The 26,563-nt window shown below is 43.2% G+C and overlaps 1 long non-coding RNA gene across 3 annotated transcripts in view; it reads left to right on the forward strand.

The window, feature by feature from the left end:
• Positions 1–26,563, forward strand: part of LOC114014675 (uncharacterized) — a 268,275-nt gene that overhangs the window by 122,900 nt on the left and 118,812 nt on the right. For all 3 annotated transcript variants that reach the window (XR_008731533.1, XR_008731534.1, XR_008731532.1), the window contains 2 exons: positions 14,358–14,473; positions 16,212–16,284. This is a non-coding gene — a long non-coding RNA (uncharacterized LOC114014675). The remainder of the gene's footprint in view (positions 1–14,357; positions 14,474–16,211; positions 16,285–26,563) is intronic.

A 26,563-nucleotide genomic window follows, 5' to 3' on the forward strand; every position in this document is an offset into this window, starting at 1 on the left:
CCAAGGAAGGGTACTAACATTTTTAAGGAGGTGATTATTCGGTATTCAAAGCTATTAATTTGTTGTTGATAAGGCATTAATAAAGGTAAATATTGCTAGCTATCATCCGATGATAAGCTAGCTATGTGATAAAAAGGAATGGATCAGCCAAGCTTCCTGGGGCTTCTATTTTTAGGACTTGAATTTTCATCTGCTTTAAAAACTTCTGTTGTTGCTCTGCTTTTCATTGTTTGACTTGCAAGTTTATGCTGTTGCCTGTTTAGCTTTCATGCCCATGAGTTAATTTTTCTTCCCTTACATTCTTCAGGTGCTTAAAGATGGAGTGAGTCAGTGTTTTTTGCAGGTGAAGGTTTAGACAAGTTATGGATAAAATAATAATAAAGGCTCTGTCTAGATTTTTATCTAAGTGCAGCAGAGGCAGATGGTTGAGAGACGAAGATGAATCTGGGTGGTCTTGATGTCAGAGACTGCCATGAGGATGGATGCTCACAGCTGGGGGACAGGGAGAGAAAAAAAATCCTGATATTTGGAGATGACTGTATTGGCCCTTAGTTTTGTTGTGCAAGAAACCTGTCTTATTTGAAAAGTAATCCAACTAGCTATTTTAGCATTGCTTATCTTAAAGGTAGCCGCAGGTAACAGTAATGCAGTCAGGAGTACCTCGCTTACTAGGGGGGTAGAAAAACTGTGATGCAAGAGTAAAGACCTGCTGGAGGTTGAGCCACATCACCCCTCCCATCCATTTATTTGGTTTTTAACAAATGGGTTCTTTAACAAATGAGACTTGGGGCAGGCATTTCAGTCGTACGGAGCAGTTTATGGAAAAGTGCATTACCAGAGCTGTAACTGAAGTGATTTCATAGTTTATTTTTAGGCACTTTGGATTGAAGCTTGCTAATTGAGGGCGGGGGTGAGAAGGGAAGGTTTGCCTGGAGTTGGGTTAAGCCGAGGTTATCTGTATTTGCCTCAAGCCTGGAAGGGTTGGCAGGAGAATTGACTAAACTTTGTTGAACTTGCACAGGCCTGGCCCCTAACTCACTCACACACGGACACATATCCGCGTCCTTGAATGCTTTCGCAGCCTTCCACTCAGCCAGCTTCTCTAACAAGCACACCACTATCCTTTCCAGCCCATGCTGGGAGGATATTAAATACTTTTTAGTCTAAAACTCCTGCTCCCTCCTCCTCTTTAACTTTCCCATCCACCCCCTGTATGCTCCCACTGCAGGGAAGGACGAGTCCTGTTTCCTCTTATCTGCTTGGCTACAAGGGTAATTTCACAACTGCTCTGTTTCAGTTTTTTCACCTACCACAGACTTAATGTATTAAAATGGGCCAAATCTGGCACTCCTTATCCCAGACAAAGGTTTTATTGAAGTCTTTGGGAACCGTGCCTGGGACTCGGTGAGATTGCAAGCAGTGGTATTTAAAAGAGGTTTCCAAGTCACTTCATTTGATTGAGGTAATTTTTTTTATTTTTTTTTTTGGTGGAGGTAGCTTAATCAAGACAGTGCCTTCAAGTCTGAAATCGCCTCTTATGAAGTTACCTGGGAAGAGGTTTGGAACATCTCATTTAGTGTTTTGGCATCTCGGTGCATCAGTTCCCAGCCATTTCAACTCTGTGTCCTATTTGAAGGCAAACCCTAATAGAGATGCCATTTGTTTTAACTTTCCCCTTCAGGGTTAGGCTGGATAGTCGGAATGGGGGTAGTGACAAGCCAAGCCAGTATTCTTCTGAAAGAAGAAGTTATGACAGCTTGTTATTGGGTACAACTGATTGTCTGCAAGTGCTGTGATGAAAGAAGCAGCCTGGCTGGTACCCTGGCTTTACAGCACTAATAAAAGACTTGGGGGTGGGAGGAGGAGATTTAAACCTCCCTTGCAGGCACACACATACATGTGCATTCTCTCGCTCGGCGTTTGATGAAGCAGTAGCAAGGTAAAAATTGCTTTTTTTTTTGGCAGGGCGTGAGTTTATGTAGTTGCTGACCCTCTGTAGGCAAAATAGTATCGGGGTCAATTGCTAACGGAGAGGGAACTGGTGTGCGGGGGTAGCACCGATAGCCCTGTGTGGGGTCTGGCAGGATATATTCGGCATCAAGTTTGCTGGAAAATCCATAGCTGGGAGTCAACTTATTACCTGTAGAGCTTTGCTATATTTATGGTGAAAAGATGATAGGTGTAATTCTTTCAACCTTCAAAGGAAGAAAATGAAAGGGAAAAAGTTCAGCTCTGTTAAACCCCACCAAAATACCAACATGTCAGCTCTCGAGCAGGGCAGGCAGTGTGTCCTGCACAGGGACTTGCTGATGTAACCAAGAGAAATTTGGAAAGCTGAAGTATAGCAGACATGCTGGCTTCTTGTTAAGTAGCTAAAGGACAATAGGAAAACAAAACCTTTTTTGAGAGAGAAAGAAATTGGGAAGTCGGTGCCTCTGCTGACAAGACATTCCTGTCTGTCTGAGGCATGGTCCATCCTAAGGTTGCAGGAAAGGCCACGCTAGTGCAGTGTTCTTTCAGTGTCCCCCTTTTCACTGATGGTGATGTCCCAAGTGTCTCCTTAAGAGCCTTGCGCTCAGGTCGGAGCTGCAGCTCTGGCCCTCCTGATCCATTCCAGCCGGTGGATTGCAGTGGGAAGGAGATCCACCACCTAGGGTGGGAGCTGCTTAGCTTTTCTCAGCCTCGAAGGCAATCTCAGAATCTGGTGTACTACTTGTAGCTGGAGAGCAAATTAGTTCTAGTTGGACTGTGGCGAGGCCACCAATTCATCTGGCTTTTAGCGAAAGGCTTTTGCGGTAGGAGGAGGTGGAGGCAGGAGCTGAGGACACAGCCCAGTGATGAGGCCACAACATTGCAGCCGTGGCAGGTTGCTGTGGTGGCTTCTGTAATTTACCGGTGCCGTATGTGTGTGTCTTTTCCATGGAGCTTAAAAAAGCTTTGCCTCTAACTACTGGGTCTTCCAGAAAAAAAACAACACAACAACCCACCACAAAACCAACAACCACTTTAGTACTACTTATTGTTTTTTCCTGTGGAAACCTTGGTGAGCCTCTCTGACTTGTTTGCTGACTCCACCAGTCCTCTTGGCACCTCTGCCTTGTCTCCAGCATCTCAGAGGCTTGTTCCCGGCAGCGCAGCCTTACTACTTGTGTAATGACTGTGAGACTAGAAGAGCGTTCTTGGCCACTTAGACATGGGTTAAACTGAAGTTCATCAAGGTCCATTGAATGAAATTACCAGAACTATACCATAAAAATGTACTTAATTTTTGGGGTTTTTTTATTACATAAAAACACATTTAGTTAGTCATGTCTGAACATAAGTCTTGGGTGTTTTTTTGTTTTGGTTTGGCTTTTTTGACTAATGGGTCTTTCCATAGCGTGTACATGTAAGGAGGAGCTGGGGCGAATGCCTAATAGCACAATAAGGAAAAACAAACCTCTTGTGTTAGGATGGGCTGTGTGTATATATTTGAAACAATCATATCTATGCCGTTTAGAGTTTAATCTGTGCCAGGATTTCTGTTTGTGGTTTTCTCGTGTACTTGCATTATGCCATTTCATCTCCATGGAAGCTTTTTTGCCATGTCCAACTTCACGATTCAGCTGTGTTACATTTTTCCTTTTTTCATACCTGAAAACAAAACTTCTTTTTCGATTTGTCATTTGTATAATTTTTTTTTTCAGTGATGGAAACAGAACTGAATGTGTTGGACTAGTGGTTGAGTTTCTGTTGCTCAGCTCTTTCTTTATGACACCCATTTTTACAGTGTAATTTCTACAACAATTAACATTCCTCTAGGCTGAGATTAGCTCTAATGGAAGGCTGTTTGTGAGCTGAGAGAGCAGCAGAAGTGGTCTGGGAGCAGAAAGCTTAAGCAGTGAGGTTAAACAGGTCAAATGAGAAGAAACAGTCAGCTGAAAGAAGTGAATAGTACAGGGGATTAGAAGTAGGGATGAAGCTTAATGGCCAGGTTTTGTAGCGAGGTTGTTACATGTAGGTAAATTCTCTTGGTTTTGACATCAATATTCAGAAGTTTTGTTTTGACTCCAAAGCTCAAAATGTTATTTTGTAGAAATGCAAAAAGCCTGATGTCTTGTAAATTCTCTAACTTGGATTCTACCATCCTCCATAGAGTTCTTTCCAGATTTCTGCTCATTGAGAAAGAAAACACTTTGAGTTGGCAAAGACAGGTAATGGTTTGCTATCTGCCTGTTGCTGTCTTGCAGGTGCACACAAATTCTGTTTCAATATTGTTGTGGTTTAACCCCAGCCAGTAGAGAAGTACTACGCAGCTGCTCGCTCGCTCCCCCTGACTCAGTGGGATGGGGAGAGGAATCGGGAAAAAGGTAAAACTTTTGGGTTGAGAGAAGTCCAATCCAGTAATTGAAGTAAAATATAACAATTGTAACGAAACACAGAGTGAAAGAGAGGAATGAAACGCAAAGAAGGGGGAAAAAAGATCAAACTGAGTGATGCATACAATACAGTTGCTCACCACCCGCTGACTGATGCCCAGCCAGTCCCTGAGCTGAAATTGGAAGGCCCTGGCCAGTTCCTGCCCCCAGTTTATCTACTGAGCATCATGTTCTATGGTCTGGAATATCCCTTTGGCTAGCTTCGGCCAGCTGTCCTGGCTCTGCTCCCTCCCAGCTTCTTGTACACCTGCTCACTGGCAGAGCGTAGGAACTGCAAAGTCCTCAATTTAGAGTAAGAACTACTTGGCAACAGTTAAAATATCAGTGCATTATAGCATTATTCTCATATAAATCCCAAACACAGCGTTGTACCAGCTACTAAGAAAAAAATTAACTCTACCCCAACTAAAATCGTGACAAATAGTAAGACACCACAAACATTATCAGCTTGTTTTTCCTTTTGCTGTGTGCAAGCAAAGTCCAAGATCAAATAGAAGAAATGTCACGTTGGCTTGTGGTTGCTCCTGAAATATTTCTGACTCTTCACTTCAGGAGTGAGTTGTCTTTATCTGCTGAGGCAGATTCCTTGTCTGTGATGATGAAACCAATTTTTCCATCATGTGTTAGTACAAATGAATGCTATGGGAAGATCCCTATGGCTCTGACTAAGAATTGTTCTGTCCATGGCTTGAAAAAATGGCAGGAAGCTAAATGTTTGCGCTACGCTGTATAGATGAAATACATTAACCGTGGATTCCAGGAAGGAGCAAAGTTAAAATGTATATGACGCACACAGATTTTTTTTTTTTATTCTTTGTACATGACTTTCCCATATTTGAATGTAACAGGGTGAATAGAAGTGTGCTGAGTGTGACACACAAGTGAGAACTGGAGGGTGCAGGTGGGGTGGGATTCCTTGGTTTCCCTCCGAGAGGAGTTCTGTTGAGTCCAGTGGAAGTTTTGCGCAAGATGTCTAGGGTTGTTGCTACAGGTCACCTTCAGTGGGATGTGATGTTTTTTCTAGTGAACAGAATCAAGAACTAGTTTCTTTTCTAAAATTTATTGAACTTTTCCTGATTTGTGATTCTATGCTAATGGTTTTCCATTTTGTGCAGAAACATCTTTCCTTGTCTTATGTGTAATGATAATGAGTAATGAGGAAATGGCTTCATAGGTGATAAAGGACATTGCGAAAGTCCTGCTGTGAGTTAACTGTGGGCTAAATTGTGTTCAAATCACCAGCTTTGGGCACAGCTCTCCTGCTGTGTTTCATCCTTCCTTCCTCCATTCTCTGCTTTCTCATAGGTTTTGCAGCCTGGTCTTTGCCAAGAAAGCATAAAGCATTGGAAGGAAAACCAGAGTTAATTGTGTTTAATGGTGGGTCAGGAAGGGGGGGAAGGGAGATAAGGGTTTAATAGCAAGAGCCAGCATCAATTCTGAATATACACATGCTTTTAGGCCTGTTTCATTAAAACTATTTCAGGAACAACTCCTTCAGAAATATTGACTATCTTGGCAAAGTACCATGATGCTATTTTTTTTTTATTTTTCAAAATGTGAACTCTGGAGGAGCTAACACCAGGCCTATTAAAAACCCCTTTTCTTTCCCCTTCCTTTTATCTCTCTCCTCCCTTTGCCCCCTAAATAATGGACCAATAAGGAAAAACCTCAGAACTAGCTGTTCCTGCCTTGGCTGGGATAGCTTTTCTTGCTGTATTATGTCAAGCTCTGCCTGCACGGACCTCTGAGGAGGACACCTCCTGCAGATCTTCATCTCTCCTGGTGCCCTGGAGCTGTGGTAGGTCCGCACACACCACAGCTGGTGCTCATCTGCTCCCTTGGCCTTTCAGCAAGGCTGGCATGCTCTGGTCTGGCCCTCGTGCAGTGCTGGAGCAAACCACAGATGCAAACCCAGCCACAGCACTAGGTTCATCTAAGGAAAGGGTTATGGAGAGAATTTAGGACCTTGCTTCCCAGCACCTTCTTGCTTCAGAGCTTGCTGAGCTGTCTGGGAGTGAATTGGTGCTTTTATGCCCTGTAAGGTAGAAATACCAACTCGGCTCCCAGAAGTGGGGCTGTGTCGCAGCTTAGAGGCAGCCTGGTGTTGACGTGTGGCTGTTAGCAGCGCTGGAGCCAAGTCATTTACCGCCCACTCAGAAATCTGTCACATTTGATACTGACCTCTAACCTGTCCCACGCCCAGCTGCAAACATGCTGCTTCTCCCTCTCTCTGCCCGCGGGCTCCCGTGGTTTCGGTGTGCCACGGACAGACGTCTGCACCAGACAAGCCACCTGGACTCAACTCCTGCCTGCAGCACCTTGCGTCTTGCAGACTCGGGGTGCCTGTCTCTAAACGCCCTTGGTCGTGCTCTCCCCGGAGGAGGGACCAGCCTGGTTTGGGGAGCTGTGCACTGCAGACCCAAGAGCTGATGCTGACTTTGCAGGCCAGGGAGGTTGGGTCCCTCCTTGCCTTGCCAACGGGAACCATCGCATCAGGGTCTGTGTTTCCTCACCAGTTATTTGAATCTTTTATTTTTTCATAAAAGATTTTTGTTCAGCTGATGAGGATTTTTTTTTTTATTTCTCCCTGGATGAATGAGATTCTTGCCAGAAAACACCAATTGGAGTTGGGGAAGAAGTTAAATAGAAATATATTGTTATAATAATACCACAGAAAATTTTCAAGCATGATCTGAACGCGGGTCTTGATTTCTTTTGCTATGGCTCAGAGGAGTGTAAACTGCCCCTTTCATCTGTGTAGTGCTGGATTCTGAGACAGAAATGCTTGGTAATTAATATTTGGTATTTTATTTTAACTATTTCTCGGTTGAAGGTCCAACTAGATTCCATTTTTGTCATAATGTAGTGGCTGGTCCAGTCTCAAGTTGCAAGGCTCTTGGCAGTTAAAGGCTGTGACCTTTTATCTCTGGTAACTTCTACTCTAGCTATGTAGCTTATAGCAGAAGGTGGCATACAGGATGGCATAGGTTAAGTAGAATTTTATATATTAAATAAGAGGCATTGCAGAGAATTTGTTTCAATTGTTGTAGTTTTCAATGGGAAGAAATGTAGCTTGTGAGGCTACAGTGCACAAGGCCAGAGTCTTAGTATCCTGAGGTTTTACTGAATATTTAATAGCCAATATTATATATAAATGATTCTCTAAGTAAACATTGGATAAGAATTTTTGAGAAATGCAGGGCAGCTTCCCTAAAAGTATCCAAATGTGGAATATATTCCTACTTGCATGTTGTTGACTATTACCCCATATAATAGGTTGGCTGTGGTAAAAGCTTATACACAACCCTCATTAGCTCTTCTGAAGCTGATGGTGTCTTCCTGGGCTCAAGATGTTTTAGTGATTTTTATACTTCATATTTATTTTAAAAGAATGATCGTTGAAGATAAGGCAGATTTCTTCTTACCCAAATGAGTGCGATTAAGCTCATAATTTTAGCTTATTTCTGAGTAATTGCTAATTCTTTCTTTGAGGGCTATGTGTAAAAAACAGTTTGCAGTTTTGTTTTGCATTAAATATGTAGACTTATTTGTTGCCAGAATTAATTACAACTATAAGGAACGTATGTAGCTAAAAGAAAGTAGTAGAAGCATAGAAAGCTATTTCCTTTTCAAAATCTGACAACTTGAAACCACTGATAATATCTGGAAACCCGGAAGCTGATGTACTGTAGTTTTTTTCCTGTGGTCATTATATTTCTTGGTGCACGTAATTAATATTTTTTTTAAAGAATGAATACTGCAGGAGTATACTAGATTATTTTCATAATTAATTTTTTGCTTTGGTTTTCTTTCAGTGTTAATCTAAAAGAGATTCAATTATGTATATCGTAAATAAGGCTCCTTCTCTGAGTGCTTTTGAGCAAGGTGTTCTACTAGTCCGTGCTCAGAGTCATGGTTCAGCTGCAACTTGATAGAAAAAGGCAGAATCAAAGTAGCATCTGTTTTTTAGACTGTTTTTACACTTGGTGATCAGTGGAAGGATTAAAGAGTGTGGACATTGTTGGATGTGTTGTGCTGTCATCAGCAAAGATAAAATATTTCCTTTATCTTGTACCTTGTTCATTGATAGTCATTATTCAGATTATACCTAGAATACCTTATAAAATATTTAAAACCAGAACAAAAACCACCACAGAAGTTTAGGTGGCAATTTGGGGAGGCTGTGCAACTCTTCCCCAGATACATAGATGCTAGTTTTTCATTGGAAAGTAACAAACTTCCAAGTTCTACTCCCAGATACCTATTCTGATGGGTTTAGTGACCTGTACTTTGTGAACTTCCATGTCAAGATATACTTAAAATATTTTCCAGACCTTTTGTAACTTAAATGAAATTTCAGATGGCTTTACAGTTACTGACTAGCTTTACAGTTAATTTTCAGGGAATGTGTATTGTGGTAGTTTTTAACAGAAGAAAAAGATTTTCTGAGCAAAAAGAAAATGAGCAAAAAGATAATAGATCACCTTTTTCTCTTTTGAGTTGATTCCGTTGCAAAGCCAATTAATGCAAAGGTTTTGTCTCTTGAGCTCAGACTGGCAATTCAGGGCTGTGTCACCAGCAATTAAGTGGTGGATAACCCAAGTTCTGTACTTATATCTGCATAGCAAGCCAACTTAAAAATAGTGAACTGGGAAGAATTTCGTACACCTGCTGGGCATGCATACCTTCCTTTCAGCCTTAAGCTTCCTGTGGAGAAGCCCAGGAGAAGCAAAACTTCCTGCAGCAGTGGAGCTGAATTAAGTGGGACTGCAGCAGGGCTGGCTGGGGGGCTGGAGACCCCTGAGTGGGGCGGGAGGAGAGCACTGGGGTGGGTTCATCCCAGGGCTGGGTTTCATAGAGGTGTCTGAAAGCGGGGTCCCTGCCTCAGCTCCTTTAGCATCTGTGGCCCCTGTGCTTTGGGCTAGGTTAGGGTACGGCCTGTGTGCAGGAATGCGCCTCTGGAAGTTATGAAGTGTTGTTGGAATACATACATATATATATAAAAATTATTTTTTTATCCTTTGAAAATGGGGTGGGAGGCAGGAGGAGGTAATGTTTTGGGACGCTGTGCTAAAAACCTGAGGCTAGCCAGGTGTAATGAAGTTTCGGATGTCTGCCTGAAGGTATCTGCAACCTACAGCGGCAGCTGTGAGGGGTGAATTACAGCTTTCACCCTGCCTGCATGCAGGAGGTGAGTTCAGTGGGAGATAAGTCCTGCAGCCCTGACCCTCCTGCCGAGCAACCCCCCCCGCTCTATGTGGGCCCTTGTGTTTTTACCTTCCTCTCACCCCTAACTCGGTCTGGAACACAAACTTTGCATTAAGCCCCAGACCAGGTACCCCAGCCATGGCCCAGGTGAGGAGTTTCTTGCAGCCCTGCTTTCTCTGTACCTTGCCAGGGCGGACCCTCTCCAGGCCCCCTCCTTGTAGACCCTTATTTTTTCTCATTCATCCTGAACCCTAATTTTATATTGAGCTCTGAGCTAAGGGCATACATATCTGGCATCTTCTCTCTGCTCCTATGGGAGATGGCACAGCAAGGTAATCTTGATGCTGCTTTTTCTCTGTGATAGGGGATGAAAGGATTCCTGCTGCTCTTCCTCCTCCTCTTCCACTCCAGCAGGAGATGACAGGGGTCACTGCATGAAATAGGGCAGTGGGGGTGACTGTCACAGTGTATACAGGCTTTGGATTGATGTGACCCAGATTTGTATGGTTTGCCTCCTCCCCTATTGTGCTTCTCCATGATGAGGCAAGAGGTTGGATTCAGACCATCTCCTCTCCTGAGGTGACCATGGGTCACATTACCTATGGCCTTTGTTAAGAAAGCAGGGCCCGAAACCTGCCTCCCTGCATCGCCAGAACAAGCTGTGGCTGCGCTGGGTAGGATTGAAACAGGTATAAGCAAACACAAATTACTTTTCTGAGGTCCTGAGGCTCACTTTGCCACTTGGAATATCCTTGGAAGCAATCCAGCCAAACTCTCGGTTGTAGCAGCATTGTGTTGACAAAGTGATATGATTTTGCTTGCTAAAATAACAGTCAAAAGATCGTTGGTGGTAGTGATGGTTGTGAAAGTAGTCTTTGGGGAAACCTTCTGGTTGTGGGGACAGGCGTAGCAGTGTTTGGAGGAGGGAAGAACATCCAGACCGATTTCTGGAAGTATATTTGCATTTCTAGGAAAACCTCACAACCAGTCGATCTTCAACTTACCTTATTTCACAGTGGTTTTAGAGTATAGATGGTGCTCTGCAACATCCCCCCACCCCCCCTTTGTGTGTGTGTGTGTGCATGCATGCACATGGGTGTTTCTACAAAAGTGCTGTCTTATAAAGCAATTAGTGTTTATTGACTTTCTGCATCTGAAGCTGCTTCTTTTGGGCATTTGAACCGATTTCATGCTTTCTGGCATGTGCAGATCCTTTAGTGTGAGCCCAGCCAACCCTTTGTGTGCGACCACCTTGCGGCTCTGCCTGCCCAGGGTGCAAAGGCAGCACCGTGTCAACATGGTGCCATGGCAGGGTGAGGATGGGGGTTCCCCCTGTGCAGGTGCTCCTGGCTCGCTTGTGTGAAGCCATCCAATACGAGCCTAGACACATGCTGCCTTGCAGCTGTGGGCCCAGGGCGGGCAGGATCCTGACGTTCTTTGCTTTGCTTGCATTAAAAGCAGGGAAAAAGGGGAACTTCACCATCCTGCCTGGCCGGTGGTGTGATCGGCAGCCAGGTCTGTTTTGTACACACGCTCTTGGATGACCATTTTGTAGAAGGTTCTCTGGAGGAAGGTGCATCACGCATTTCAGTGGTCTGATTTATTCGGTTGTGTTTTATTTGATCGGTTTTTCTCCTCAGCTCTTCCCTCATGTTCTCCCAAATGCTAGGGAAGTCCTACGTTTCCCTTTGCTATGTATGTTTGACAAATGTGTTTCAGATTACTTTGGTAGCCTTTTGAAAAGAAGGGTTGAGCTTCTGTGACTATTCTAATTTTTTTTTTCCTTATAGATAAAAGTATTAAAAGATGCTGTTGGTTGCCTGAATAGTAGAGCTTATGCAGAGAAGGGGATTTACTCTTCAGTATCTCAGCAATGTATCTTGGTTTAATTATTCAGTTAAGTCCTTTGTGAAATATAAGCATGGTTGCATAAAAAAAAGATATTCTATCTGGCCATCTTGAATCTTAAGGAAAGATGGTATGGTTTTGGGTGTGTTAAAAATAACGGAATTTTCTTTTTCTATTTGCAGAGATTATGGTAAAGCTTAAATCAGATCATTCAGAATTAGATACCTGAAACCAGGCAGAGTTTCAGACCCAAATTTCTTAGATAAATGGAAGATATATTGCAATTATCTCATGTATTTTCATGAACTCTTATATTCTCCCTGTCTTATAAAAGTATATCAGGAAATGTAGTAAGAGTGATTTCTATGTGCAAGTTTACTTGCACAAAAATAAGGCAAATCCTGTGGCCTGTAGTTTGCTTTTAGAATTTAGGGCCAATTCAAGAAATCCAGGTACCCTTTGGTTTCAGTGAGTCTGAGCTTGAGATCGAACATCAAGGTCTCCTCATTTTGGTGCCCATCCATTTTTATTTTTAACTCTTGAGCAACAAAGTGTACATTTCAAGTGATTCTTCCAGAGCTGCCCGAGACTTCTGGCTTTCCTTGTTCACACCAGCTGCTGGCAGGTTTTAAGGGGTGTGTGTGTATTTCTGTTTGAAGAAGCTATTATAGATATTGGTGACAGCTGGGCTTTGAAATGTTCTTTGCACCCAGCATGAAGTGCATGGGGGCAGAGGGTCGTTACAAACATTTACAGACCGTACTTGCTTCATGTCTTCGTCTTCTAACAACAGCCTGTCCTGGGCTGGGGAAAATAGAGGACTTCCTCGTGGTCCGCTAAAAGTGATCTAGTCGTTAAAGTCTGGGATTGGAGCGACTTGTTTATGATGCTAGGCTTGATTAATCAATCAAATTTAGGTTTCATCTCTTCTGTGGCTGCCAGAGGGGTGTCGAAACTCATGTGATTTCCACCCCCCAGAGGCTTCCATGGGTATCTTTCCTTTTTTGCAGTGTTAGTTGCTTAAGTTAGAAAACATGAGGCTGTATGTTTTGAAGGTAAGACTTGCCAATTATGAAGCTGGGTGATCTTCTCTCCATTACTAGTTTAATGTGCCGTACATTCCTCAGCAGAGTAATTGAATGCAGTGTTTTATGTTTAGTCACATGCAATCAGATAAGTTTGTAATAGGAAGAGGTTTGTGTTTGTAGAAGAGATTTGTGTTTGTAGATGCTGTATCTGCTCTGGGTGTAAACTGAACAGCCAGAAGTCTGTACAGACAAAGCTCTCCAAGCCCCATGCAGTTACTCTGGACAATTTCCAGCATGTGTGGAGAACATTATACCCTACATATGTCATGATTCTACAAAAACCGACTGCAAGTTCCTGAACCGGCCGTTTGCATAAACTGAAAACTGCTGGATTGTCAAACCAGTGACCTCAGCTGTAACCCTTACGGCGCTGCGTGTGGATCTGTAGTGTGGGATCTTCCTGATATACCACAGTGGTCACAATGCTGTGCCTGTGCTCTTGAGAGAGTGCTTTAGCATGGGCTGTAGAAGCTTTCCATATGAGCTGGCAATTACTGGCTGCTTTACTGCGAAGCCTTAATCCAAACCTGGGTGTTAATCACACACACTACCCACCCACCCCCTTTTTCTTTTCTTATATGAAAGCTTGTAACTTCCATTATTTTAACTCTTAAGCTTTTAATTTGGACAAGGATTGTACTATCTAGGTGGCTAAGACTTGAACTTTCCTTGACTTTGATCAACTTCAATGTGTTTTATTCATACTATCAAAAAAAGCAGAGGTGCACTTATTCTTAGATATAACAAAAGCTGATTGCAGACAAAATGTCTTTCCTTTTATCCCCCTTGGGATTTTTAGAATGTTTTGCAGGAGCGAGCTTTTATTTGACTTTCTGAGTGTTGGAAGAATCACAGGGTAGAATCTCTGGATGCCACAGATCTGCCAGGCCTCGGTGTCTTTAGTTCGTGCTGGCCGTTCAGTGTTACAGACGTGTACTTTAAAACTCCGTGGTTTCAGGCTGGAATGCCTGCTTATGTTGATTTCCTTGCAAGGTTACAGAAGGGCCTGCTACACACATGTGCATGCATGCGTATACATGCGCACACAAATGCACACAGTATGAACGAGAACTGGTATTTATAGTAACACTACATAAAAATTATAAACATAGGAATAAGAAATGGCATGAGAACATATTTTCATGAGAATAGACTTGCATGCCTGATGTGTGTATATGAAGCTTTCTGTACTTAATCTTAGCTACTGTGTTGGATCTCTTTTCTTTTCTTTTCTTTTTTTTTCTTTTTTTTTTCTTTTTTTTTTTTGTGCTTAACAAGGTTTAAGTCTGGGTTTTGCCTTTTGGCTGTTAAAACTGCAATTGACAAAGGAACAACGAAATATACTGCCAAGGGTGGCTTTGCCTTCTGTTGACACAATTTGCCTTCCTTTTTGCAGCATCTAAGTTGAATAAATGTTGTTTCTCATGGCTGTGTTTCTAGAAGCGCACACCAGGTTGTGTTTCCGCTGTAGAAAGTTTTTTAGTCAGGAGGCATCCTGACAGAAATTTTGGATTTCTTCCAGTCACTGAAGAGCTCATGGTGCCTAACTGGGATTTATTGTAACCGAACAGGAGAAATTCCGGAATGTAGGACCAGGTTGCTGTATAACACCATTGTTTTCTGTCATCTTAACGGTCATTTGACCCTGAATTAAAGCAGTATCTATGAGTGTCTGCAAGACATAATATAGTATGAATGAATTGTTTTAAAAGACCTATTATTATAGTTTTATTTTTTATCAGTGCATTACATAAAGTTACTAAGCGCTCCTGTCCTATTATTTTCTTTATTTCAGGCTTGAGTCGCAGGGCAGCACGTAGTTTGACACTCCTGGAGTAGGAGTGTGAAAGGGATTGAAGGATTTACATGGAGGATACTGAACTCCCCTCCTTTCTGCTCCAGGAAAGAGAGGTGAGTGAATTATCGGATCACTTGTAATTAACTCGGTCCTTGCTTCAGAAGGTCTTTAGTCAAAACAGGAAGATATGATTCAGAAGGCTGTATGCAAGAATGGGAGGAATTGCAGATACTACAGATACATCTCTTAATTAAAAACATCAGCCTTCAGAGTTTTTTGTTCCTGTTCAACCATAAGAGGGTTTCCGTAAAGTGGAGTGAGTTTTCTGTAAATCCCATTCTCCCCCTGCAACTCTTTCCCATGTAGAACGTTTTATATTTAGAAGCTTTTTTGCCCAATGTCAAAGAAGTCCGAAATGACACAATTAATTTAGCCTTCCTTGAAGCAGTTCTGAGTATGGCTGCCACTGAAAAAGAGCTCGAGGTGGAGCTGTATTAGTCCCCTGCCAGGTATTTGTTAGTGAAAGGGGCAGGTCAGCACCAGCACCACGTGGGTCCGTCTGCGCCTGTGAGAGCGGAGGGGATGTGCGAGTTCGTTCCAGCAGCTGCAAACCCAGTGTGGGTCTCTCCCTGCCTCCCCCCCTCCCTGCTTCCCTGCCCTCCAAGGGGAAGAGAGAAACGAGGGGCCAACCCCATTGGGGAGAGATGGGAGGAGGCTTCAGGTTGTCTTTCTTAGACCCTACTGTGGGTACACAGGTCCATCATTAGACAAGGGCACATGAGTTTTATGTGGAAATTAAATCTCAACATTCTTGGTTCTTCGAACGTTGGGAGTACCTAGCACATACTGCCTTCAGGCACTGACCAGTGAGTAAGGTCCATGGTGCTTAGTACCATCTACCAAAAATAAGTAGGTGCAGTTCTTGTTGGAAAAACACAAGGTGTTGGAGCCCTGGCTTCTGGCAGGGTGGTCTCACTTCGGCATCTATACAGACCCATCAGGAGCGTTTATATGGTCCTGTGTGGTTACCAATGCTGAGCAGTGCATAATAGGACAAGCTTTTGATTGCAGGTATTGCTGACCAGATAGCTCTTGCGCCATGCTGTGACACAAGAAATAGTTAAGCACTAGTAAAAGTGAGCTGTAACGCCGGCAGAGTAGCAGCAATATTTTTTGGTATTGATTTAAACCTCCTTGTAACAGATTAATTTTGTCCATTTAAGCCATGTGTAGGGCTGAAACTTGTAGCTTAGATTCATGTTGTCTATTTAAACAGGGTGCAGAGCTGCACCATCCAGGGCAGCTTGGAATGACCTCTTGAGTCTTCCTTTTAAGCATACTGGGGGAAAGCCATACCAAAAAAAAAAAAAAAAAAAAAAAATTCTGGATGGGACTCTGCCATCTTCAGAGGGCCAGAACCGAGATGTTGCCACACTGCTTAGAACCCCGCAGCCCAAAGGAGATGCCTGGGGGGATGTAGGAAGGAAAGAGGAGGACATGGTTGTGTTGGAGGTGTCAGGGAGGAAGTCTGAAGCTTTGCTTGAAGCAGAAACCGGCAGCTGGTGCAGGTGTGTGCTGCGAGGAAGGGGAGCTACGCAGCGAGGTGGAGCGGGCTGCAGTGAGCTGTGGAGGCTTGGAGGGGGACAAGGGGCAGCAGCAGGGCACAGCGGGTGTCAGGGCTGTGTCAGAGCATCTGGAGTGCAGTGACCGAAGGAGGGAAACAAATGGGAGTAGTAACTTTTGTGGCTTCTCCAGAACGAAGAGTGGGATGAAAGGATGCAATAGTGAAGTGGGTGGGAATATTTCTGTTGAATTGTGTATAACAAACTTTTTTTTTTTTTTCTCCTCCAGAGTTGTTTCTTGGTGGGCTGTACTTGAGAGGAAGTATGAGAGAGTCTCCCCTGCAGCTGGTCAGAGAAAAAAGGTAAAGACAAAGTTGGGGAACCAAAAGATTAGACCTTTCTGAATAAGAGGAAAGAACAAAGGGATGAAAACTGTGCAGACAATAATGAGAAAACAAGTATTTTGAGGGGGATTTTTGGAAGTTGATGGGAAAGCAGGAGTCTGCATCAGGAAAGACACGGTGGTAAGATTCAGTTTCCAGGTTTCTCATTTTTGTTCACCAGGATACTGTGAATGGCAGCTCTTATCTGAGGGAGGGAAAAATCAGCTTTCTTCAGCAAGGAAATGAATAAGCTCACTAGATTTGCTTGCATGCTCAAAGAATGTTTTAATGTTAGTGTGGGAAAACAATACAAACATTTTGATAGTACTTTCTGTATTTTCTGTTTTTCAAAGAGGGGACTGCCTATGGTCACACAACTGAGTAACCATGAGCCTGCAAACCCGTAGCCAGGGGTATTGTGGTGCTGTCTAAAAACGTGGTCTGTTTTTTCCTATCTTTCATATACTGGCTTGCTTAGAAAAAATAATGTTTAAAAACTTTGAAGTCTGTCATAAGGAAGTCTAGTTATACGCTGGCCTGCATATTCACTGCTGAGGGTAAGATTTAAATGGTTGTAAATGTATTAAAGATTCAGGACTGCATGAGTAGCATTTGTCCTGTAGGTGGGCTGTCACTCGGTGAGATACGGCTCCTGCCTGAAACCAGAGCAGGTCTGAAGCTGCCCTAATAGCTCATAAATTGGCATAGTCTTTCAAAACAATGATCAGCTTGGCAAGGTACAGAGCACTCCGTGCTGCTGGTTGTATTTGGTTTTACCTTGTGCCGTCTTTTCCTTTGGCTACAACTGTGCTTGCAAAGTGTTTGTGCTATATTTCTTTTATCAGGAGTCTAGAGGTGCCAAACTTATGCAAGAAAAGTACTTGTTACATGCATCTGTCCTCATGCAGTCCCTATGTGGTGTCACGTGGAGCTGTTTCCTGTTCTAGCAATTGCTTAAATATGTTGGTAACATTTCCTTCCAGCAGGGCATTATGTTTTCCTGGACATCCCATCATCTTCCTTTTTCAACCCTGATCTGGGTCAGTCTGAGGGCTTGGTGAACGTGTCCCGCTGTCCCAGGCACCTGGTAGCAGTGAGAAGGAGATGCTGATGAGCGAGCTGCAGTATGGGCAGGCTTGGGATTCCCAAGCACTGTGGCACAGCGAGGGTAGAGCTTGTCCAGCTGTGGCCATCCTGACCTTTCAGGGAGCATGGCACTTATCCTGTCCGTGCTGCTCAGCTGCCGTCCCCCCGTATGGCAGGGCTGGTGCTTGTGAGGCCGACACCAGAGCAACGTTGGCTGTGTGTTTGCAGCTTCCCACTGCTGGAAGCAAGTGTTGGAAACCTCCCTTTATGCCTAGGAACATTTCCATTCCTGGATGTGCTAGCTAAGGAGCTTGTCTTCCATATGGGTTGCCTGGCCTTGTTGCTCTGCGCCTGTTTCTAAGCCTGTACGTTCATTAATTTTATTTCTTTTCAAAACCTCTCAAAAAGTAGGTAGAGCAAGCATTCCATTGTATCTGTAAAGATGCTGACCTAGCATCAAATGGAAGAGTATGATGAAGTGATAAATGTTTCAAGCCCATGGCCTTTTATCTCTGGTCCACCCCCACCCCCTTTTTTTTTTGTTTTTAATGCTTCTCAAACTTAAGTGATTGAAAAGTTTTCCAGATCTGATAACTGCTAAGATTTCAAGTGAAACTTTTGGCTCCTATCCCGGCATGAGATCATACAAAGCTGAATTTGTACCAGAGTTTGAAAAGAAAATGAAAACACGTTACTGTTAATTTCTTTCAGCGATTTTTCAGCTTTGCCAGGCAAAAGCTTGGTCATTGGTTAACTTCCATGTACCAGTATCAAGATTTCTGAGTACATATGTGTGTATATATACATTTTCTCCACTAATAATGCATTTGATTTATACTCTTTTGATCTTTTATCCTTGCTAGCAAGACTCCTGGGATTTTTTTATTTTTTTATTTTTTATTAATAGAGGCTTTAAAATCTAGTGTTACTGAGAAAACTCACTATAAGAGAGAGGATGTACTGCAGCCCTGGCTCTGTCCCAGAGTTACCTTAAACCACAATAGAGCTAGGGTATCTCTTCTTTCACCTGTCTTTTTGCTTTTTTTATGTCCGATTGCTGTGATAGGCGTCAGTGAAAGCAATGGAGCAATGGCCTTGAACGTGTGCATACCTATAAGGGTAAAAGTGTGTCAGCTGCGTGTGTTTTCTGGGTCTCCTGTAAAATGAGGTAACTAATGCCTGAAGTTAGGACTTCAGGTTACCGAACAGGGCTGAACTTCAAGGTTGCAAACCCAAGCAATTGTAGGCTATAAAATTCTACAATTAAAGCTACTTGTTCATCCCTTTGGTAAATATTCATTTTGATTGCCTTTAATTACAGGATTGTGTACTATTTTTTTTTTTTTTTTCCTACAAGGCCTGCATATTGTTCAGTGCACTGCATGGCTAATGCTTAATGAGTGGGTAGGTTGTTGATGTTTTGTTTCTCACCGTTTTTTGTATGGCCTTATTTGCTGCGTGGTTGGCAGATGGTGCACTGAATACAGAACACCTCACTTCCTCGTGGAGGGTTTCATGGCATTAACACCAGAAAAAGTCACTGATTTTTCAATCAGTCCTAACGGGAAGCACAAAAGAATATATATATATATATATATATCTATATAACCAAACTCTCAGCCTTGATTTAATTTTCTGGGGGGAGATGGTTACAACACAGTCACCTTGATGGATGACTTTAGTGGAGGAACTGGCAGGCTGTGCCGGCTCCGGCTCCTGACTCTCCTTTCTGTAGCAGCAGACAGCAGCGGGTCAAAGCTCGTGCTGGGGCACAAGGTATCTCCAAAACTGAAGGAATTTGGTGGAGATGTAAACAGCTCCAGCCCACCAATGTTTGCATCTCTCTGTTGTTGATTGTACATAGGAACATAGACTTGCCGTACTGGAAATCCTCTTCAGTGATCGCAGGTAACCATGCAGTAGAGCTTTTGCCCAGCCAGCCTAGAGTGCTCCCTCAGCAACCTGCTCTCCAGCGTTCAGTGCCTATTTAAGACCTGATGGAAACAAGCAGAGCTTCCAAACCTACAATAAGCTGCAGGAAGAGAAAACCCTTCATCTGGTTTCTGTCTTTGAGACTGTAAGCTCTTCAGGCTGGAGACTGTGCCTTCCCACATGTCGATAAAGCATTTCAAGCACTACATTAGTATAAACACCAGTGGATGAGCTCATCATATATCAAACAACATAATTAAATCAGCGCTTTATTCACTGTCTGTGTCTCATTATGGCTGCCTCCTAGGTCACACTGTAGCCTTGAAGATCATGTAGGAACTCGAATGTTGTAACAGCCCTCACAGAAACATTTGCTTTGAAGTTGGTGCTATTCATTTAGAAACCATTCTTTAGGAAAAATATACTTTTGTAAACTCTGGTCCTATTTTTGAAAAGCCATGTAAAAGGGAAACACTCATTATTGATTTTTGTCATAAATTGCCATGCATGAATATCAGCCTGCAGCCACCGATCACGTGATTGTGATGGGATTTCTTGATTGATTAGAGGTCTGAAAGCAGTCAAGCGGATGATGTATTAGAAAGAACCCAGTTTCTCAGAGGGGAACATGAGCTTGAAGTGCTGCTTGCCAAGTAACCAGACTTTAGGCATCAGCATAAGACTGGCAGTTTTAGAATTTAAGTGATGCTTACTTTTGTCTGCTACTTTAAAGTGCGCTCCCTTTAAAACGATGTATGAAAATATTTTAAGTGGGATCCTCCTTCCCCCTTTCACAGTGCTGATACCCACACTTTGAATGTCATGTTATATCAGCACTTATATGTGTTTTATACTAATAGATCCTTGTGTATGTTTTACAAGGAAGTAGGCTACCAGTTTTGTCTGAGCAATAAGGTACTTGGAAGTCTGAAGTCATAATCATAGATATGCACATAAGCCTTGTGCCTCACCAAGTACGATGCCTTGGGCATGTGTTATTGCTTGCCTATGCCATAATTACTGTACACATGTAGCTACAGGAATATACCCATATGGTTTTCCTACTGTAAACTTTCAGGTGACTTGCTAATCTAGGCCAGTACTCAGAAGGAAGGGCTGGTCTGAGATCTTAATAATTACAAAGCTGGCATACAAATTTCGGCATTAAGGCTCTCCCAGATCCACTTGAAATCAGGTTACATTCATATTCTGTTTTATTTTTTGAATGGCAGCCTGACAGCATGCAAAGTTGTGATGTTGTTGCTTGACCTGCTCTCTCCCAGCCTTGCTAGCAAGGGAAAAAGAGGGAAAGATACTTAGGGTTTATATTCTCTTGCCTTTGCCATAAATGAAGGAGACTTCCCGCCGCCCCCCCCCCCCGCCCCCCCCCCGGCAAGTTCCCTGAATGAATTAATATTAACTGATAAATTTACTGGACTAAACCGTGTTTTTCCTCCCTAATATTTATCTATTTCTCTCAAGTGCTTTTCCTCGGTACCAGTAGCGATGGCACAGAACGGTGAGTTGATGCTATGTGTTATGGGCTGCTGTTTGCTAAATTTGAGCCCCAAAGCAGGAAAGCGACGAGAGATCAAAGGCGGCTTTTTAGTGTTCTGCAGGACAGGCGGGCTCCAGAAATCAGACATGAAAGCAAAGTTGTGCAGCTCACCCAAACAGCCACATTGAAGGTGCAGGGCATCTGTCAGCTGGGGCTCCTCTGGGATGCTCTCCAAAGCACTTCCACGAACCTGCTGCTGCAAAGATGGGAGGTGGTGGTGGGGGATGGTGATGAGGAGGAAGGACTTGCTGGGTCCTGCTGGAGGTTGGAGTCAGTAGCTCCTGCTAGGTAGCTCCCCTGCTGGGAAGAGCAGCTCTCCTGGCAGGGTAGGAGAGCTGTGGGAGGGCAGGGAAGGCTACTTGCCCACAGGCTAGAGCTGGAAATCACCTGGCTCCTGCTCAGCTGGTGAAACAACAGCAAGGAGAATAGTCTGTTATCCTGCCTAAAGATGAGTGCCTTCATGTGGTTCTGGGGTGCTAGAGAGGAGTTGCTTCTAAGAACCCTGCTGTTCCTAGCCTATTCTTGTTTTCCTCTTCAATAACATCATCTGAGCAGGGTTTTTTTTTTAAAAAAAAAATCATTGGTAGACAACAGAAATACAGGATGCTCCGTACCAAAATTTCCAGTGTCTTCAAAAACTGACTTTAATTTTATTATGTTGCCTGAGTGGCTTGATTGTTGATGGGTTAGGCACTTGGTAAACCTCCTAATAAAAAGAATAAGGACTTTTTATTGGGTTTACACACTTTTTTTATGTCTTTGTTCATGTTCTGTTATTTTGCTGTGATTGTTTTTTAAAATAGCTAGAGTGAAACAAAAGTGGTAAACCCTAATTTAGAGGTGTTAGCAAGAGCTGGCTCACTCTGATAAGGGTCAGCCAGGCTTCACTGGTTCTGTATTATAATCCACTACCCACTGTGGTTTATCCTTTCCGAATATTACTCTTCTGTTATACTTGCTATCATCTCTGTACAGATGATAGCTTAATACTCGCAAACGACCTAAATACGATGAACAGCAAGCCATAAAAACTCTAAAATCATATCCCTATGAGAAGAGAAGGGCAAGACTGGCAAACTTGTTTTTCTTAGGACAAGTGTGAACAAGTGTTGGATGTAAAGAAAAAGTATCTTTTTTTTTTTGCTACTTTTTTCTTTTTTCCTTTGCTATGGGGGCACAATTCTCTTTTCTGTTTGCAGTCATCCAGCTTAGGTGTGTTGAGTGCAGGGCCTATTTGCTTGTACACAGCATGTGTTACACAATGCCTGCAATACACAGTGATGTACAGCTTTCAACAGGGAGCCAGCTCGGAGCGCAGGCGGAGCAAGCTCGAGTCTGTCTGTACCTGCCTGCGTAAAGAGATCCTTAGAAGAAAGCAGACACCCCCATTTTCTCCTTATTACTGCATTACACCAGAGGCAAATGCTCTAATTAAAATTTGCAGTTAGCAGCGGATTGTTCTAACTGCTGTAAATTTCAGTCATGTTAAGACTTCCTGGCGGTGGGAGGAGAGGTGCAGGGAACTGCTCAGCGCAAACAAGGGCTCTTGCGTAGTTGCCTATCGCAGCCCAGCCCCTCTCTCCCATACGTTTTGTTAAAGCATCACCTATGGCACCTTGTAGCAGGGAAATTGCTAAACAGTTCAAAAGAAAACATGACTAATGCTGTATAGCGGAGGAGCAAAGATCTGTTGTTTATTTTAAGAGGATCTAGCCATATCCCGCTTTCTCCTAGGCAGAGAGTGGGGAAAGGTGCTTGACAAAGCTCAAAGCAGCCTTGCTGTTGCCTTTGTGCCAGCATGTTGCTTCCATCGGTCTGACACAGTGGGAAAAACTGGGAACTTGGATAACAAGGATGGTAAGATGAAGAAATAGGAATTTTGATAAAGGCATTAGAGAAAGGTTTTGCATATCTAACAACTAGAGAAATAGAAACTTGGAAAATGACTAGTTTTCTGAATGGGTCCCGTTTTTTACCTTCTCGGTCAGTGTGTTTATTTACTTTGGCTGTCCTGATGGCGACTCAAGTACTGTGCCAGGTTAGTCTTCTGCTTACTTTTATGAGCTGGATGGCTGAAAATATCTTCCTTCCAAATATTTATTTGCTATCCTACACTGTGCTGTTTCCACTGCTCACCTAGACCAAGGAAGAATGCCCAGTTAATTTTCTTCCTGGAATGGGAGGACATGATCATATGGGAGCTATCAAAAGAGGTGCAGCCTGGCATGTTTTTACCTTTTCCCTTCTACAAGGGTGCTTTTCTCTTGGGCAGGCTGGGCAGAAAGCTGCGGGTCTGGACGTGCTCTTTCTTGTTGAGCATCATTTAGCAGCCTGTGTTTGGGATGGAAGAGCAGAGTTGATGGGGTCGTATTCACATGGAGCCCCTGCTTCCTGTTGCACTGAGTTTGACCTAACATAAGCAGCTGACATAACATCACTGTGGGTGTTGCCAGCATTTTCTTCATTTAATATTAAATTTGGGGGGAGAAAAAAAATTAATACATGTTTTCTTTTAAAAAGGAAAAAGAAAACCCCAAAGGATCTTGGCTGGCTCTGCATGCCCTATAGGTATGTCTGGTTGGTTTTGATGAGCGAGGTGCTGTCCTCCTGTTTACCTCTCTCAAAGGAAGTGTCTGTTGACATAGTCTGTGTTTCAATCATCTTTATTATACAGCACTCTGGGAAGCCTTTGGGCAAGTGGAGCCAGCCATAAAAGCAGTTTTCTTGGTCACAAAGAGAGACGAGCCTGACCAGACACCCACAGTTCGTATGTCTTTATTTGCAGAGATCTGTGCCCCGATAACCTCAGACCCCGCAGCAGCTGAGGTCAGCTTAATTGGGAGTGCTGCGGGGGACGGCGGGCAGACTCTCGGGCAGACTCTCGGTGGCTGCCATACTTGCCCTCTCACCGCAGCCATAAGGACCCGGCGGCACCGCCGGGGGGGCTGGGCTCCCTGACCAGCCTGGCTGGGGTTTCCTGCAGCAGGAGAGCTGGGGGGTGGGTATTACCAGGCTCAGAGGCAGCTCACAGGTGTCCTTCACCCCCCTCCTTCCTCCCTCCTACGTGTTTTCCATGCACGCTCTCACCATGGGGTGCTGCTCAGTGTTTGTTGCCCTCAGCATGGCTCAAACATTCACAAGATTTCACGTGCCATTACCCGGGTGAGGCTCATTCACTGAACGGCATCCAAAGCGTTGCACAGTGCAGGTTTGCGTCCGGACAGTTGGTCCCTGCATTCAGTGGGGAACTGCTGCTGGTAAAGGTTGGCCATGTCATCAAAGCTGTCCGTTAATATTTACACGAGGAGAGAATTTTCAGATTGAAGTTTGCATGTCAGGGCTGAACTGTCGTGGGTGAGAAAACTGTGGATGGTTTGCATGATGTTATAGCAGCATCTTGTATTATGCTCTTGTAAGTCTTTCAAATAGGTGAAGTTAGCTTTGGTTTGCCATATTTTCCTCTACTGCTCAGTGATGAGTTCCAGATTGGTGCTCATGAAAACAATGCTAGGCAAAAAGCATCCATCTTTTTGGGAAAAGGTGGGGCCCTGACCGGCCGCAATGTGCCCTCGAGGCCTCTTTCTCCAGATCCATGACTGCCTGGCACCTCTGAGGGGCTAAACCCATCCATCTTTCGAAAGAGGAATGGCTTTATACTGGGCTAATAGAGAGTGAGTTATAAACCTTCCCCGCTCAAGATGTCTGCAGTACCAATGTGGAGCTTGATTTTATCTTGGATAGTTTGTACCATAAGACAGTTGTGATCTCTATCAAAAATTGTTACCCAGGAAGGTGGTTAAGAAACAGGGTATGAGTGACCCAGTCGTCAAGCATAAGGCACATCTTGTGGGGCATGGGGAGCTGCATAACAGCTAAATATTCAAATATCAATTAAAATAATTTACAGAGACATGCACTAATGATGAAAGCAGCTTGTGCCTTCATTGTAGTCAAAGATTTCAAGGCCAAATTCACTGCAAATATAAACAGTGGTGCAAATTATATGCTAGAGCCCAATTGTACCCCTGCAGGCTATAAATAACTCCTATTTTAAGTCACTGGGGGTTATTTGTCTCCTGTGGGAGAGACTGTAGTCTGTGGTGTAGCTGACCAGAAAATGGTTGTTAGTGATAAAGTGGTGTAATTTGCATTGATTTATTATTCATTGGCTGTACAGATCAAGTGCAGCTTACCCAGCAAGAGGGATTGACACCAGGTTCTTTTGTTGCTTAAACAAATGTCCCTGTTGAGTATAACTGAGCGATGCTATTCTAGCAGAGGGGAGTTTATCGCACACCTAGTTTGTAACTCTAAAACATGTATCAGACTTCAGTAAGAGATGACTCCAAGCTTAATTTTGGTCTGTCACTGTAAACGAGGGCTGAAAACTATTAGAAGTAGGTGTATATAATGAAAAATAGAAGACGGTTCCTTGAATTTATCTAAATCCCCTGCATCTGATAACATGTGTATCCTGCTTTAGAATCTCTCGCCTTGCATCTAGCATCCTGCATCTGAAACAGAAGGTCTTTATTAGCTACAGAAAGGAGGAATTTGTGTTTAGTGTGGGCAAAATTAAGTTGAAGATAGCCCAAGATTGTTCTTGTAAGGCTTTCTTCTGAAAGTGTTGACTTCAGAGCTTCCAGGTATTATGAGATGTATTATGATTGACATAAGCACGATATTATCAGTGTCTACTTTGGTGTTCTTCTGAAAACTGTAGCTCTTGGCAGAAAACAACTGATAAAAACTGCTTGTTGAGTTTCTTTTCTTTTGCTCCTCACCTCTTAAGTCAGATTTCTATTTTTGGTGGTTGTGGAGAAAAACCTGGGAATATGAAGCAAATGCTTCTTCAAACTAAAAAAAGAGGAAGCAAAATAAAAAGGAAGAATATATCTATTTTAACTGTTACTTTTCAGTTAGTTTTGGGGGGAGGGAGAGTATTTTATGTTCAGGTTCATTATTTTTAAGTGTGTGTGGCCACCACTGCAGGTTTTGAACCATCCTGCTCTGCAATTCCACAGTGATTTTGGCTGCCAAAAAAATTGGTGGTAACACAGAGAGGAAAGCAATGCTGGAGGAAATCATCAGCGGCTTTCTGATGATTCATTTTGCTTTGTACATTGACATAGCATCAGCCTCCCTCCATGAGTCCCAGTTATGATCTGCCTTTGAATAAACACTCTGTGTCCTGCCACTGGCCGTTGTTCACACCCTGGTATGAACTTGCCGAAAGGAGTGCTGTAACTCTAAATTGCTCTTTTTGGGCCATTTTTTCTGGCAAAATCTGAATAAAATAATAATCTTGGAACTTAACTCTCCTCCTAAAAGAAGCATGTTCTGTCCATTTACAGCTGAACCATTTTTGCAGCATATTCCTTCACATTTTTGTTAAAGCTTAACAAAATTGTTTAGAGAGCTCTAGTGGCTGCACATCAATCTGATATAACCAGCTGATTAACGTGACTGATTTCTGCAGCGAATTTCTCTAATCACTTCTTATTTACAAACTGAGGTGGTTTTGTTTAAAGCAGCTATGCTGTGAGTGTTCATCCATCTCAAAAGTTCATTCCTTGACTGAAGTAAGTTTAGGAAACACAAGTCTAATGAACCCCTGTGACAAACGGTGCCCATAAAAGAAGAGGTCATACGCAAAGTCTCTGGTAGTGTTAATCCCTTGTG

The sequence above is a fragment of the Falco cherrug genome, chromosome 3 (assembly GCF_023634085.1).
Source record: "Falco cherrug isolate bFalChe1 chromosome 3, bFalChe1.pri, whole genome shotgun sequence".
In the NCBI taxonomy this organism is placed as follows: domain Eukaryota; kingdom Metazoa; phylum Chordata; class Aves; order Falconiformes; family Falconidae; genus Falco; species Falco cherrug.